This window comes from Colossoma macropomum, unplaced genomic scaffold (genome assembly GCF_904425465.1).
Source record: "Colossoma macropomum unplaced genomic scaffold, Colossoma_macropomum, whole genome shotgun sequence".
NCBI classification, from domain to species: Eukaryota; Metazoa; Chordata; class Actinopteri; order Characiformes; family Serrasalmidae; genus Colossoma; species Colossoma macropomum.
Genome location: NW_023494790.1, coordinates 29521370 through 29527848, shown reverse-complemented (window position 1 = coordinate 29527848; position 6479 = coordinate 29521370). Strand labels below are relative to the sequence as shown.

The following is a 6479-nucleotide window of genomic DNA, read 5'->3' as shown; positions in this document are numbered from 1 at the left end:
GCTGTGTGCAGTACAAACTGGTGCAGTACACAGTATATACTGGTATGTAGTATACAGTACATACTGGTGCAGTATGCAGTATACAGTACATACTGGTGCAGTGTGCAGTATACAGTACAAACTAGTGCAGTATGCAGTACATACTGGTATGCAGTATACAGTACATACTGGTGCAGTGTTCAGTATATAGTACAAACAGGTGCAGTATGCAGTATACAGTATGCTGTTTTAAACACAGCTGCTGACTCGAGTCCCCATTTCTACTAACAGGTGGCCTGTATGACGAATATAATCACAATAATAAGGCAGGACTTGTCAGAACTGTGCAATCTGTCAATCACACTCTTCCCACTCTTTGTGTGACTTACTAATTACAATAGCCACTGGGTAAATCTACTGATTGTTAAGAACTTCAGGAGGAAACGCAGTGCTGGATCCAGGCTTTATTGCTATTGACAGCAGTGTGCCTTTACAAACAGGAGAGACTCAGAGATGTGGATGCTGTAGGTAATACCGAGGCAGGCTGGACTCCACTGTGTCTGTTGGAGCTGTAATGATAAGTGAGAGAAGGGCAGAGAACATAGAGGGTCAGAGTCATGAACAATAAGATTAACATTCATACTCACCGCGAACAACACACACACATTGTCCTCGCAAGCCCCTCATGCTATGTGTGGACATAGATCTTGTGTGTGTGTGTGTGAGGGCAGGGTCTGAGGGTTAATGCTTTGTTTGGAGTTACTCCTCCTCAAGGGCACCTTGTGTGTGGATGGCAGTCACCAGGCTGACAGGGTCGTTTGTCATCTGGCTGGAAATGAATTTAGTCTGCAGCATCCAGCTGCTTAACCCACACACTCCCACAGACTCCCACACTTGCAGAACGCAGCCTGCGTCAAGCCTGCTGGGGAAACAAGAAGAAGACAGTGTTAGAGAAAATCATTCTCTTGCTCTGTGTGTGTGTGTACAGGAGCACTGTAGCTCTGCTCTTCTGTTTTAAGCAGACTATGACTTGTTAGCTCTCAGAGTGTGAGTCGTGTCACAGTGCACAGCTCAGGTTAATGATCTTCAACACAGTGTGTATCTCAGGCCGCAGTGTGATCCTTGCACGACACGGACACTTCACACCAATCTGCTGCTGGAAGCATTTCTGCTCGATTTGAGGTGGAGTGAACTGAAACTGAAGGGGGCTGACAAACACTGGCTCCAAGAACATTCGCCCAAATCTACAGTTGTGTGCACCCCGTTGTTTGAAGTGAAATGCAGTAAACACAACCTCTGCAGCAAACAAACATATTAAACATAACAAATAGCACCCCCTCCAGTTGTTAAGTCTTAAAACATAATTAATTCATCAGGCCTTGTTTGAACTCATTAGGCCTTATTTGTTCGCACTCACCAAAAGGGAGAAGCATTTGATGAAAAGAACACCTTGCCAACTGTTATTATGCTTTGGGGTTGTGTGGTAGCCAGTGGAACAGGTAGCACTGCATGGGTAGATGGAAGAATGAATGGCACTAAATATCAGCAAATTCTGGAAGCAAATATGATGTAGTCATTCAAGAAATGAAAGATGAAATGAGGCTGGTTTATACAACAGGACAATGATCCACACTATACGTCACAATCCACCATAAACTACTTCATGAAATCTATGCTGAAATGCATGCTAAAGCTTTGGGAATGACCTTTACAGTCACTTGAACACAGCTAAAAATCTTGAGGTAGATCTTAAACATGCATACAAGACAGCCTAAGAATGTTGGTAACACTTTCTTTGAAGGGTGTCTACATAACACATTCATATCACCTTACATAAACACTTCATAACATGTTCATGAATGCTTAAATCAACATCCATAAACTATACATGTTTTACATGATATTAATATGTACTACTATGTCATTTTACCGAAATATGTTTTTCAAAATAAAAGTCCTCGTTTTATTTATAATTTTCAGTGAAACTCCTCTTTTCTGGACTGTCAGCATAAAATGACCTGGCTTTATCCCTTTGGACAGAAAGTGTTTTGACACTTTTTGCCCAGACTTTCAACTTTTTTTTTTTTCTCAAGCATTTGTAATCAGCAATATGCTATTATTTCTGCTTTTTAAACTAATTATTCATATATAAAATGTACTGTTCATTCAACACTCTATAGGTAATTGTGGAAAATGTTACTTAAACTAAGTTTAAATTTCTTGGGGTAAATGCTAACACTGTTATCCCAATTACTTTGGAGGTTTTATTTTTAGTGATGTTCTTCCTCACTTACGGTTTCGGAGAAGGCACAAATATAACTGTGCATTGGTTATCCTGTGTAACTGAGGTTAAATGTGACAAGCACTGTTATCACAAGGAATCATTCCTTTTTTGGCATTACTTCAAAGTACAATCGAGTGGTGGCTCTTTGACTTTCCTCACTCAGGGTGCTGATCATTGTGTAAGAAATGTCCTTTATAAATTTGCCTTGCTTTGCCTTCACCATAAAAGTGATGGAAGTCACGTTATCCTGACTAAAGTGCATGTTACATGAATGGATGGATCTTGAATGGAATTGATTAGTATTATGGACCTGTCCCACCACCACACAAAGTTTGAGACTTTAAGTTGATTGACTGTTCATAGCATATTTATGAGTAATTCACTGTCCATATAGTAAAGTGACATGCAAGACAACATTCATAAGTGATTCAAAGCATTTTAAGGAGCTGTTAATATACCATATAGTAAAGTGACATGCAAAGCAACATTCATAAGTGATTCATAGCATTTTTAAGAGATGTTTACAGACCATGTGTATAAATAGTGACAGTGATTTACAATTAAATATCTACAATTATTTTCCCTACCTTTGCAGCAAGACCCAATGACTGTGAAATAGAGTCAATAAACACCACAAGTAGGAAGGTCCTTTTTTTTATTGGCAAGACCAGTGTTGAGAACAGGCACTTAAACATGCTGCTCAAAATCAAATCAGGAAACTACAAACTCTTCTGAACATGGAACTGCAAAATAGGCAAAAAATAAAATAATCCTCCTTTACAGTAAAATAAAGCTCTGCTGATCGTTCAACACAGTTTCAACTATGAACACTGTCTTAAATACTGGAGTTAATATAGCCTATATCTGCTAATTTACCCTTTAACCCTGCAGGCCTGCAGGCTTCTGGTCACAGCAGGACAGTCAACAGTCTTGCCCAGCTAGCTAGTTAGCTAACAAAAAAGCGAAGGGAAAAATTTAAGACAAACATCGGTAATTTGGATACGAATGGACTTGTATGAATTCATTATCACTCCAGTTGGTTTCCCGATATATTTAATCTGTAACGAGAACTATCATATACTGAAAAGTCGCGAGGCTGAAATCAGCTTCTCGTTCGCCAGCTTGTTTTTCGAATTTACCCGTTCCACCTTAAATGCTGCAGCAGTTACATTCTGGCACCTCAGGCGCCATTTAAGGTGGAACGGGTAAATCCGAACAAGAAGCTGGCGAACGAGAAGCGACTTCAGCCTATTTAATTGTAAATCACTGTCACTATTTATACACATGGTCTGTAAACATCTCTTAAAAATGCTATGAATCACTTATGAACGCTGCTTTGCATGTTACTTTACTATATGGTATATTAACAGCTCCTTAAAATGCTATAAATCACTTATGAATGTTGTCTTGCATGTCACTTTACTATATGGTCAGTGAATTACTCATAAATATGCTATGAACAGTCAATCAACTTAAAGTGTTTGTGTGGTGGTGGGACAGGTCCATAATACTTATCCATTCCATTCAAGATCCATCCATTCATGTAACATGAACTTTAGTGAGGATAACGTGACTTCCATCACTTTTATGGTGAAGGCAAAGCAAGGCAAATTTATAAAGGACATTTCTTACACAATGATCAGCACCCTGAGTGAGGAAAGTCAAAGAGCCACCACTCGATTGTACTTTGAAGTAATGCCAAAAAAGGAATGATTCCTTGTGATAACAGTGCTTGTCACATTTAACCTCAGTTACACAGGATAACCAATGCACAGTTATATTTGTGCCTTCTCCAAAACCGTAAGTGAGGAAGAACATCACTAAAAATAAAATCTCCAAAGTAATTGGGATAACAGTGTTAGCATTTACCCCAAGAAAGTTAAACTTAGTTTAAGTAACATTTTCCACAATAATGTATAGAGTGTTGAATGAACAGTACATTTTATATATGAATAATTCGCGTAAAAAAAGTAGAAAGAATAGCATATTGCAAAATAAACATGCTTGAGAATTTTTTTTTTTTTAAAAAGTTGAAAGTCTGGGCAAAAAGTGTCAACACACTTTCTGTCCAAAGGGATAAAGCCAGGTCATTTTATGCTGACAGTCCAGAAAAGAGGAGTTTCACTGAAAATTATAAATAAAATGAGGACTTTTATTTTGAAAAACATCTTTCGGTAAAATGACATAGTAGTCCATATTAACATTATGTAAAACATGTATAGTTTATGAATGTTGATTTAAGCATTCATGAATATGTTATTAAGTGTTTATGTAAGGTGATATGAATGTGTTATGTAGACACCCTTCAAGGAAAGTGTTACCAGAATGTTACAGAAGTAGAAGCGATCTGCAGGGAAGACTGGATGAAAATCAATAAAACAAGAACAGAAAGACTCCTAGCTGGCTGCAAAAAGCATTTGTAAACTGTGATATCTGCCAAAGAAGGTGTTACTGAGTACTTTTTAAATATTTTAAGTGTCACGCCTCCCGCCAGCTTAGCAAAGACTAATACTCCTCACTCCATTCAAAACTCTAACTCCCAGAATCCTCTGGGTGATCAAATAATCAAAGACACTCAACCATCCACCTTTTTATTGAGTGATTATTAGTTGTTGACACCTGTTCTAGCGCCTATATAACCTGTTTGTGTCCATAGCCTCATTGCGAAGTATTGTATCAGCCTACTGTGAAGTTTTCTCTTTTAGGGGCCTCTAGCTCATGTTCTCCCATTCTGATTTAGCGTAGCCTGCTTTGCCCCATGTGTCCATGTATGGACCCTTGCTTGTTTTTGTACTGTGATTCACAGAATGCTTAAAGGAATAATACGTTGTAGATGTATGTCAAATGATTCAAGATGTTCAATTATTAAGATTTATCATATTTATATTTTTATTTACATTAACATGTATGGCTTTTGGGAGACACTCTTATCCAGATTGAATCATGATACAGAGGTGGATGAATTGGGAGTTTTGCAGTAGAACACTCTCATTCAGTAACTACTATAAATGATTTGATAACCATTATGAAACATTTACTAACTGTTATGAAACTAGGTTATGTAGTTATAGAAGCGAAGAAGTGAATTCTGGACCCTAGAGTTACAAAATACAAAGGAAGAAAATTCATTTGTCATAAGAAAAAAAAGAGACATGCAAAGAAAAAAGATTCTAATTAGAGGCAGAGTTAAATAAATGTGTTTTTTTAAAGAAAGATTTTTTCTTCAAGTACTAAATGTTTCCATCAAAACGCTCACACACTGCAGCAAACTCGCTGTGAGGGCTGCAGAGGTCTTCACTGCACATTAATCATCATTTTTCTTGGCATTTGAGCTGAGTAATGTTGTAACGGAGGAAAGTAAAAACAAATAAAAGGAGAAAAAAAAGTCAAATGTCAGTGCTCTGGAAGAACGCAATCTTGTTTGCCATCTGTGTGTCTCTGTGAGCTGTGTGTGCAAACTGCTCCAGATGGAGTGATCAGTTCTACAGCGGTCAAATAGACAGCCAGAGACAAACTACACCTCCCTCTCTCTTTATCTCTCTCTCTTTCTCTCTCTCACACACACACAGTCTTGTCTTACATTCCTCGTGAGGACTTCCATAGGTTTCTATTGATTTTGTATTACTGTAGCCGAGTAATTCTACACCTACACCTAAATCTATTCCTAACCTTAACCTCAGTACCCAGAAGGCATTTTTTCTGCTCTTTTAAATTTAATAAAATAATAATTTGTAGTGAAAACAACACATGCAAAATGTTGTCACATGAGCAAATATGTCATGTTGTCTTATCATTGTGAGGACATGTAGTCCTCTCAGGTATAGCTAGACGTGTACACACAGACTTACCTTGTTTCTCCACCTTTCACCAACTGCCGTCACTCCATCATCCTCCCTGCTGTGAAGTGAGCAAGCAGGCCGAGACAGAGGAATAGAGAGAAAGGGGATAAAAAAGGGGACAAAAGAGAAAGACAGAGTGATAGTGAGAGAGCTAGATGAGATACAGACAGAAAGAGGAAACATGAAGAAAGAGAACAAGAGGGAGAGAATGAAGAGAGAGAGACAGAAAGAGAGGAGACAGAGGAGGATAGTGAGAGAGAGAAGAGGGGTAATGTAGAAAGACAGAAAGAGGGATAGGGCAGAATGAGAGGGAGAATGAAGAGAGAGAACAAGAAGGAGAGAGTGAAGAGACAGACAGTACTTGAAAGATGAGAGAG

General features: G+C 38.3%; 1 long non-coding RNA gene across 1 annotated transcript; it reads right to left on the bottom strand.

Moving 5' to 3' along the window:
- Positions 1-410: 410 nt before the first annotated feature.
- Positions 411-6264, bottom strand: LOC118808866. Its single transcript, XR_005007313.1, has 3 exons — positions 6112-6264; positions 759-901; positions 411-548 (listed from the first exon to the last, which is right to left on the bottom strand). It is a non-coding gene; the product is annotated as an uncharacterized LOC118808866 (long non-coding RNA).
- Between the last annotated feature and the right edge of the window lie 215 nt (positions 6265-6479).